We start from the raw sequence: 11,881 nt of genomic DNA on the forward strand, positions 1-11,881 counted from the left end.
TCAAATATCATTGGTTATTTGATATTTTATATTTTATTATTACGTTATTATAATTAAAAAGTTATATATCAACTGGTTATATATGAAAAAGAAATTATACCATTTAAATAGGGGTGGACAAATCTAACTGAACACTGCTAAAAACAGAACTGTAAAACACTTCAGACAAACTGAACTGAACTGTTTTTTGTTTAATCAAATTGAACTGAACTGAACTATACTAAATTGTACTAAATTACAGTATGAACTGAACTATTAACTGAATTGTAAACTGCTGAACTATTAACTGAATTGTAAACTACATTAACTGAACCATTAAGTGAACTGTAAACTGCTGAACTAAACTATTAACTGAATTGTAAATTACACTAACTGAACTATTAACTAAATTGTAAACTACACTTATTTTAACTAAGTTACAATATAAACTGAACTGAACTAGTAACTATACTAATTTTAAACTGAATTATACTAATTTTTAAACTAAATAGTATAACAATACATATTCTTTTTAATTGAAATTTATTTTAATATTTATTTTATTTTATTCATAAGTGTCTAATAAATTAATTTTTAATTATTTAATATTATTATTTTCTATTTTATTTATTTTTTTTATTATTATTAAAAATTATTTTATTTTTTATTTATTTATTTATTTTATTAATAATATATATATATATATATATTTATTTATTTATTTATTTATTTATTTAAATAACATAAAAAATATAAAAATATAAATTATATTTTTTATTTTTATTGACAAAAAATATAAATTTTGTGATAAAAAGTTGTCTTAAAAAATTTGTTATTATTTTTTATGTGAACAATTATTTTTATTAATATTTTATTATTAAATAAAGTTTTCTTGACAAGATGAAATAATTGAACTGAAATTAGAAAAAAATGTAAGAGGATAACTGAACTGTAACTGTTATAAGTTTAGTTTTTAAAAACTGAACCGTATAATGAAGAAATGGATCAGTTATTTTTAATATAATATAGTATAGTTAAGTACAGTACAGTATACGTCAGTTATTTTTTCCCAATCCTGCATTTAAATATTAACAAATAGATAGAGAAGGAGATCAAATTATGTTAGTTACATTTAACATTGCGTGATTTCTAACCTTATTTAGATCTCTTTTTTTTCATTTTTCAGTTATTCGTTTATTTAAAAATCAATCAATCGATTATACAATTCCTTTATCTGTTTTTGTTTGGCTTTATTTTCCGTTATCACTTTACTCAACCATTTATTTTTTTCTTTAGAAATTCACATTTGTTTTTCGAATTTGTGAAATTAATACTTGAGTAGATTTTTTCTTAGTAAAAGAATTATCTCTTTGAAATATTAGTAAAGAAAACCAGTTAAAAATGTAAAATATAGTCAGTTAGATTAAAAAATAGTTTAATTGGGTCAGGGTGAATGAGTTTTTAGTTTCAATTTGTTTGCATAAATTGTTTTTTTTTTATATTTAATTTAGTTTTTATATAATTTAATCTCCTTAAACTAATTTAAGCACCCCTATATTTATTTCAAAAAATGTTTGAGATTTTAAAGTTGTAGAATTAATTTTAGGATAATGATATTTAAACAATATTTTTTTAATAACATTTGAACATTAATTACGTTTTAATTTGTGATTGGTCAAAAATTACTCCACAATCTATTTAAAAAAATAAAAATTACTAATTTACTTTAATATATTAAAGTAATTTAAATTGTAATTAATATAAATTATATTATAATTAATTGTAAGTGATTTTTTAAAGTGAAAAAAAATAATATTAATAAAAATATATTAAATTAAAATATAATTTTTAGAAATTAAGATGAAATAAAATTAATAAAATTTTTATTATTATATGATATTACTTTATACTAGCTACAAAGATTTAAACACGATAATGCGGGAAGGGGAAATGAGAATTAGAATGCTATTTGAATATTTGGTCCATTGATCCAAACTTACATAATCTAAAAAAAATTATTATCATATTTTAATCTCTAAGTTGGATTAAAGTCTTTTATTTTATTTTATTTTACTTTATTATTCATTCAACGATATCAAAACAAATGAATTTTTTATGAAAAATAACAACACCACTCTATGCCAATATAATAACCATATTATCATTATTCATTTTTAAATAATATTTCAAACAAATTTATTATATATACAAGTATATTTGAAAATATATATTTATAAAAATATATAAGATATATTATTTACTAAAAATTATCCAAGCATAAACACATTTTTATATGATTGGCTGGAAAATTTTTATATATATAAAATTTATTATTTAATTATGAACCCTAACTCATGAATGGGTTGTTCTATTTGGATTGTTGTTCTACCAAAACCTAACTTAAATGACCACATACATCGAACAATTGACTCAGATACGTACTAAGACAACATAATATACATGGAAAAGTTCTTTACTAATATTGGTAATTCTTTCTTCATACGATATTATTTTATACAGTATCACTAGTACAAAAATCACATTTTATGACATACAAAAACAAATTATGACATATATAGTTTTGTAACTTATAATAGGTCTATATTATGACGCAATTTCTAAAATCAGTTCATTTTTTTATATGAATATAGAAGAAAATTGTTTTGAATTGATATTGAGTAAAATTATTTTTGTTCACATTTAGAGTTATTTCTTTTTATTATCATAATTTTTGTTACTGTCATAAAAAGACCCGTACAAAACTATGTACGTCATAACTCCTTTTTGTACGTTATAAAATATGATTTTTGTAACTTTGCTATTTTTTTAAGCTAAAGTTTGTTTCTTGTATTTCTACAAGTTTACTAATCACGTGATTAAGTTTTCGTGAAGTTTTTGTGATGCTAATTGACCATTAATTTCACTTCATTTTGGTTCTTGTGAAGGATATATATATATATATATATATATATATATATATTTGATAATGTTGAAATTTCATACTTTGAATATGACAAAGGATATGGTAAACGTTGGAAGAAAAACTTTAATTTCGGGTTGAGTTTCGGGTAAAACTTTCTTATCTGATTATTCCTTTAAAAGCAAGCACATTGAGAATTATGGGATCATTCAGATTCTTTTCCACCATCATGAGAAGCATGTGTTTAGAAATATCACATTCACTTAGATTTTTCATGGAGCATAAGACCTAAATAGCAAATATATAAAACAACTTTACAAAGTATAATATTGATTTAATAAAATTAAAAAAATCCTAAATTTAAAACGGGAAAACAATTTAGAAAATTATTTCCGTCATTTCTATTATACACTAGTTTTTTATATACGTGTGCTTCCGCACGAGTTTTTTTTATTTAATAAGTGAAATAAAATATAATTATTTATTGAAATATGGTAGAAAGATAAGCATATGTTAATTAGTTTCTTATATTGTCGTCCAGTGAGTGATTAGTTGTTTTTTTAATTTATGAAGAAGTGATAAGTATATAGTATAAATTATCTCAATACTTGCTTTTGTAGTTTTTGATGTTTATGTAGAGTTAGACTGGAAAAATAAAAGAAATAAAGAAAGTTTAAACAATTCAAGACAAAACTGACCGTGTTTAACTGAACAACAATTTTGATACCTAAACAACGTTAAATATGATGTTAAGCCATAGAAACTCATTCTAAAATAAGTTATTTCAAGGACTATAAGTCACAAAGAAAACTCACATTGGAAGGAAACATCTATAGCTAAAGTCACACGTGTAGTGCTAAAGTCACGACCTGGACAAGTTATAAAAACATAGAAGACTTGTAGAGAATTTTCTAGATACTTGCCTCTGTATTTTAGAGAATATTATTAGAGGTTTTAAGAGACGGTGACTCTTCCTTGTATTGCATTATTTTCATCTATTATGAATAACTAAATCTCTTAGAGAATTGAAACAAATATGTAACCCTTTGGAACTCTCTTGTATTGGTATTGTTCTATTTATCAATGTATGCTTTTATTACATGTTTGTGAATTAGTTTATTTTCATTTTTGGATGAATTGATCACTCATCTTATTTCTCTAGCTTTAGATTGAGTGAGAACTAGTTTCAAGTTGTGATCCAACTAATTATCTTTCTACTTTTAGATGCTAGAAATAAATCTAAAGTTTTAGTTATAGAATCTTCATCTTAATGCAAGTAATTCATTCAAGCAGTCATTGAGTAATCATACTAAAAATTAAGTGTTACATTCAAAGAGAAATCCTAAGACATGATTAATTGCTTCATTAAATAACAATTGAATCTTTACAAGAAAGGGCCAAAGTGCTGAAATTTAGATTCAACAAGTCTTTATCATTCTAAAGTCAACCTTTTTAATCTCAAACCGTTTTACAATGTGTTACTTTGCATAATCAACTTTATTTTCTTATATCAAATTTGTTTCACACATTTCATGAACCTTTTTACTGATTTATTTGAGTCAAGCTAGTTTAAACTTTATGTATTTTACCAAATTTCTAAATATACAATACTTGTTATACTACAAACTGGCCAGTATATTTGTTGGAAAAAATGATTGTTTTGAAACATCAACAAACAACATTGTCATATTTTTTATTTCATGAAAATATGGGAAAAAACTTAAATAGTTTACTAAATACTTGGTGAGATATAGGTGAGATACTTGGTGAGATATAGGTGAGTACAATTTTTTGCTTGTTATTTAGTTGACAACATATTCCAACACTACCATAGCATAGTTATTGATGATTATCTTATTTGATTTTAATGTATGTCAAGCAATCAACTTGCATTTATTGAATTCATATGTATTTTTAGCCAGTAATAACAAAACTTAGAGATGAATGCTCTATGATGGTCTAAATGAAAAAAATTTAAGTCAAATGACTTCAGTTGTTTAGGTTCAACAATCCAATAAAAACCAATTTCAAAGAATTTTTTTTTCCTATCTTTCCAATAACTATTTCTAAATAATTCACAACCATCAACAATTTGTAACAACACCATCACAAAAATATTTTTGTTAGAAAAAATTAAGCATTTTAATACAACCAAAGATGCATTCAAAACATGGTGAACATAAATCATCAAGAGAGAATTTGAGACAAAGAAAACTCTATCACAATGGCATTACCGACAAAGTTAACAATTGGTCTAGATTGCGTTCAAATCAAACCAAATAATAAAAGTACGATTAACAATTCCAGTAAACCTTGTGATTTACTATAATATTAATAAAAAGAAGTTAGTAATTTTCTTTTTCAGTTTTTTGTCCATATCATTAGCATATGTCATGACAACCACTCTTTAAGCGACAACAACATATAATATATTATAAGGATTCATATAAAATGACCTAAGCTAGCTCATTTTGTTATTAACATTATTGGAAGGGGACAATCTTTAAATACGTTGAAGTTTCAATTTGAATATTCTCTCGCTCTAAAAAGAAGCAAAGTTTGTAGAGATATTGGATGAATTATGATGATTTAGAAAACAACAATGTTTTAACATAATTTCAAAGTTAATAAGAACTAGTTTTTTCATATCAAGAAGCAAATTTATGTATTTATTCAACATTTTCTAAGGCAAACTATACAGTTGGCATAGTTGTATAAGAAGGGAAGTTGTTACATTCATAGACCTAAATAATTGATTATCCATCCCTTCAGACAAAAGTGTTATGTCCATTTCATGTAGACAAGACCTTAAAACAAGATGATTCAATTTCAACACTAGAAATAATGTGAACAAGATCGGATTCACGTGAGTTTCTGGTTTTCCAAATTAGGGTTGATTGTGACAAAATATAATTGAAATGTATAACGATCTTGCTTCCTTGGTGGTAGTTCTCATTGACCTAAAATGTTGGTATCCTTAACAAGCTGCCCTGCCATATAACATCATGGGATATTGACCTTCTTATTAAGATTGGCCAAGAAACCATCTACTATCTAGGACATGCTGCCTCAAATTATTGCGTCATGAGTTTCACCCAAAATAACAGCCATATATGTATATATATATATATATATATATATATATATATATATATATAGACACACACACACATTTTACAAATTATTTGAGTGCCATACAAAATTGAATTGGAATTATTATTTTACGAGAATAAAAAATAAATTTGGTAGTTTTGTAAAATAAGAAAATATATTGTATTGTATTGTATTAAAAGATGAGATCGAGTCTAGTAATAATTTGGAGTGAAATAAATATAAGATGTAATGTGTTCTTCCAAGAAGAGGAAGATTTCACAACACATGTTCTACTTTTCTTCGTTCTTTAATGTTGTTGTTATTGGAGAGGGTGTGCTTGTAAAACATTATGATACGTAAGCTAGTTAAGTTAGAATTAAGTGTGTAACTAATTCATAATGTTAGGAATTATGAGCTGAAAGTTCATTGAATATAGATGATAAAATTGAATATATAAAATATTAAATCATAAAATGATTTTATGTTATAAGGGTGATATTATAATCTCGTATATGAAGAACTAATATATACTTCATTATTGCATGGCCCCATTATCTTATTATACTATATAATATTATAATATCAACTAATAAATACAATAATATTTATGCATGTTTGTGACTTAATGAAATCATATGAAAGAAAGTATATATACACCACAAGCTCTTTTTTATAAACTCAAATGCTCTATTATAATGATGGAATGAGACATTTGTTGGTATTAATGGTGGGAAAATAATGTATTTATATCATAGCCTATTTATAAGAAAATTCTTCAAGTCTATTTATTATTAAAAAATTAAAACTACTTTCACATCAAATTTATTCATTTAATTTTATATATAATTAATTATTCATCTATTATTTTTCGAAAAGAAAAAAATAAGTAGTTAAAACCTTGATAACTAAGGTTAAAGAACAATTTAAATTTTAATTCACAGACCAATTATAACTTTTTATTCATAATACATACTATTTTAGATACCAATAAGTTGTATTTTATAAAATGGTTTCTAACTTACTCGTTGTTTATCTTTTTGACAATCAAGAACTAGAACTGTAGTTATGATTCTTATGAGGAGCTATATCCAACCACCTGATCAAAGAGTCAAATAGGCTTAGAACTCTAATCATGGTTTTTGTTGTTTGTTTAGGAGATCTCGTGCGTTTTGGGTGTCTTAGGGAATCCTTGTTTGAGGAAACGTCTTTGGCTAAAGTGCGGGAAACGTCTTTGACTAAGGTGATGGAAGCTAATTTTAGTTATTATCTGAGTAGTTGTTTTGAATGTGAATTATGTAACTTAAAACTTTGATTAAATGACCAAATTGAAAAATTTTGATGGTTATTGATGTTGAAAAATGAGATTGGTTTCTAATTTACATGTTTGTGTTGTATCTTGGATTTTTGGGTTTTATGTGATAAGCAGTGTTTAATGTAGAATTTGTCTTGATATGTCTAATTTGATATTAGGATTGGAATGAGAATTGAAATTATGAGACTGATGATATTGGCTGAGACAAATAATTTCAACATGTTTTAGTGCAACTGTTAATTGTAAGAAGCATGAAAAGTCTTGGTTGTTGTATATGGTTAGAAATTTCTTTTGCAAGATCTTAGAATTGAACTAATTTGACACCCTTGAGCTAAGAACTTGAATTTTAAAGTATTACGAGGTTTATTATGTGAGGATTAACTCAAGAGTGCCAAATTACTCAATCCAAAGCTCAAAAGGAAAGTTATGGATACTGATACATCGTTGGACATCGTTCCAATGCGACTGAGCACCACTGAGACAATAGTAACTGACTTGAGGACACAGGGCGCCATGTTTGGACCACTGGAACTTACTGGTGGGATCTTTGATTTGAGGTCCTTAGTTAGAAAAGTTATTCTCTTATGTTTGTCCTTTTTTTTGTAATTTATCTTTTGCAAAAAGCATTTCTTATTTGTGGTTTTGGTTTGATCTTGGAATAAAAGAAGGTATATGGTTGTTTATAGAATTTTTTATGGATTCATTGATGAATATGAAGGAGTATAATGATGTATGAAATTGTGATGATGATGATGGACTTGTTAATGGATATGAGCATGTATGAAAATATTTTATGATTATAATTTATCACGAATACGATATTACTTAGTATGAGTGAATACAAATATGAGTGGTAGTTTGTTATTTGGAATTGATGTGAAATCATGTCTGTGGATGAAAGTATGTGTTTGATGTAATTCTAGGAGTCTTGTGCATAGATTCTCTAGTGACATATGTGTTTGGCGTAATTTCAAGAGTCTCGTGTGTAGATTCTTTTGTGGCATATATGATTGGTGGCATGTAGATTCTCTGATGGCATATATGTTTGGTATAATTCTAGGAGTCTTGTGTGTAGATTCCATGGTGGCGTTCCTTTAATGAATCTATATATTGAGTCTAGTATTATAATTTGTTTAGCTTTCTATGAATGGTACCATTAGATCTATATTTTTGAATTGGTTAAGATATTAAGTTATAAATTGTCTATGTGTGTTCATGTTAGCATTAGCTTATCCTCTTTTATTTTGTGGTTGTGTGCTTCCTTTTTCTTTGCGATGATCATTATTTTAGTGTGAGCAGGAGATGTTTCAAGAACTAGTGGAGATAGCTAGTAGAAGTAAATGCACTTCGAGGTGATATTTATTTTATTAGTTTGATGAATATACATAATATAAAATTTTTAGTATAGCTCATAGTTTGACAATTCTTTTTATAACAAATAGAGATATTTATATAAGGTTTTGTAAGAGAGCTTAATTATAAAATACTATGATTATTACGTAATGAGTTGAGATAATAGTAAATGTTATCTTTTCGAAGTGTTACATTCATCCATCAAAGTATGGTTCATTGTGGAATTGATTAATTTTTTTTTTTTCAAATGAATTAGAAACATATAAAAATTTAATTAATTTTTTAAACAATGAAAGTGAACTATTGAATTCTTTTTATCCCCTTCGTTACATCTTAAGATAACATTTGTCTCTCATTCATTTAGTTTAGGACTCGTACTCCTAACAGGGTTTTGTATGACAAAATATTTCTATGCCTTTTTTTAATAAGATTAAAACATATTTTACAAGTAACTTTAAAAACCATCTAAATCCAAATGATACATTCACATAAATTTATTTATTAAAATTAAAAAAAAAAAAAAAAACTTGTACAGATAAGTATTTGTGAAATTTACTACTCTTTTCTTTTCACATAATAGACTATTTTTCTGGTTATTTTTACAAATATATAAATTTGTTTAAGCTTATTATAGTATTGTTATCTAAGTATAGGGTGGAAGTGTGTGTGACATAATTATGTCTAAACATAGAGCTTTGGAATTCGAATTACTTTTTGCCAAATTAGCAAACTCTAGTTGTAGTGTCTCTATTATTATCAACTTTTATTTTAGGAATTAGATATGCTTTTGAAATGAATAAGTAGATATCACTTAAATCATCTAATTAGGCAACCATAATGACGATTAAATAATTTAAAAGCCTTGTTATGGATTAGAAAAAAAAGTTTCTTGTTATTATGTATCCCATTTATGATAATGTTTGATTCGTTTGTGTAGGTTTCAAAGAAGTTTAGAATTACAACTTTTGAAATGAAAAAAAAAGAAGAGTTTATCTGTACAGGTATAAATTCAAAATGGACATATTAAGTGTAGTAGCATGTGTAATTTATGAAGTGAATACAACTCAAAACCATCCAAATAAACACATGCAAAAAAAAAAAATCTATACAAACATAATACTTGTTTTATATATAATGATATAATCATTCAAAACAAAACAATAAAATAAGAAGTAGAATAACATATATTAAAAAATAAACAGATGAAAAAAAAATTTATATATATATATATATATATATATATATATATATATATATATGGAAAATGATATTTTGACATCAATTTTTGACATCATTTTAACACTGCACACGTATCAAAATATGATTGGACGATTTCAAATTAAAAAAAACTGAGATAAGGACATATTTGAAAGAAAAAAACCAAAGTTTTTTTTTAATTTAAAATCATCAAATCATATTTTAATATATGTGCAGTGTCAAAATGGTGTCAAAATATCATTTTCCTATATATATATATATATATAAATTTTGTTTCACTCTTTAAAAAGTTTTCAGTGAAGTTGCAATTTATATGTTAGGACTCCGACTTTATATTTGGTTATGAATAGAAATGTACGTGAAGAATATAAAAAATACGACTTACAAAACTTATTATTTTAAGGATTTTTATTAGAGGTGATATGTTAGTTTTATATCAAATGTTCATATTCATCTGTAGTCAACATCTATTCTAAAATGATAACATCTAAAATATTGATTTTACTCTTTAAAGTAATGAGAAATAAATTGCTTATTAATTTTTTAAAGAAAAAGTATGAAAATATTTATTTTGAACGAAACAAAAATTGATCTTTCTCCTCCATATTTTTATTCATTACAAAAATTCAAGGTTGCATAATTTTTTTAATAAAAGAAATAGGTATATTATTCATCTAGCAAAATATGAAGAAAAGAAAATGAAAGAGATTTTGTTTCTTCAAAGGAAAAACTCAAATAACAATATTTATATAAGTAGTTTATATATCTTAAGAGACTCTCTTAGACATGGAAATATATTGAATTTTGTTCTCCTTCCCCCAAATTATTTGTAATTTTTTCTAATATAAAAAAATAGAATCACTTAATATATATGAGTCTAAACTACTAGAAAGGCCAATTTTTGAATTTTTCTCACACATACTTATTATTAATATATGGGCATGTATTTATATGTGTATAATGCTTTAGATGATTTTACCACGTATTTAGAATTTGGATCACATGTTGTGATTTAAATTATTTTTTATAGGTATTTAACTTTTATTTAAGAGCCCTTATTCTTAAAAGGAATAAAAGCCAAATAACCTCTCCAATTCCAATGATAAAAAAATAATGTTGAATATGATTAAGTTTAATAATTAATTCAATTAGTTTCAACTAAAGCACAATTTATTTTCATGACTACATCGCATTCAAACAAAAAATAATGATCAAATAGCTTTATATTTTCTAAAATAGTCTAAACGGAACCATAAACATTTCCATACTATCGTTACCACTTTTACTCATATGCACTAGGAATCATGATTAAAATCATACAAGCCACACAAAAAACAATAATACACATAAACCTTTATTTTTACGCATCTAAATTAAAATCTATATTTTTTATTACATATTTATACATTTCTTTATTATAAAAGTCAATGGTACTTATATTTTTTTTTCCTTTATTTTATTTAACAAAACTGCATTTATACATGACAAAAAGGTGTGGTACCCAATACAACTTTGGGCCTTGCATTCTTACGTTTCCTAATAAAACATTTTTCCACTTTTTTTTCCAATTAACACACATGGCAATGAAAATTACTCATATACCACACTTTTGCCTTTATTTATTAAAATAATACTTAGAATTTGGTTTCAAAATTAAATTTTAAGAATTTAAATCAATATGAGCTATATGAAATAGTTTGTGTGCACACAAACGATGAATTATGCATAAGGGTTCAATAAACTAAAATACTCAACCCACCTAATATTATCATTTTTATTTAAAAATAAAAATACTCCTAGAAATAATTTTTTTGTTATTGAAATTTGAGTGTATATATCCTAGGTAGACTTTGTTACATGCTGCTACGAAATGATTACTAAGCATTTAATTTATGATGATAGAAAATTCCAAATTTAAAAATTGTATGTGCGTCCAAATTGATTGTGGCATATAAATATGCTACGCAGCTCAGCCGTCTTATCGCATTACTTCAATAATTGCTTTC

The sequence above is a fragment of the Vigna radiata genome, chromosome 5 (genome assembly GCF_000741045.1).
Source record: "Vigna radiata var. radiata cultivar VC1973A chromosome 5, Vradiata_ver6, whole genome shotgun sequence".
NCBI classification, from domain to species: Eukaryota; Viridiplantae; Streptophyta; class Magnoliopsida; order Fabales; family Fabaceae; genus Vigna; species Vigna radiata.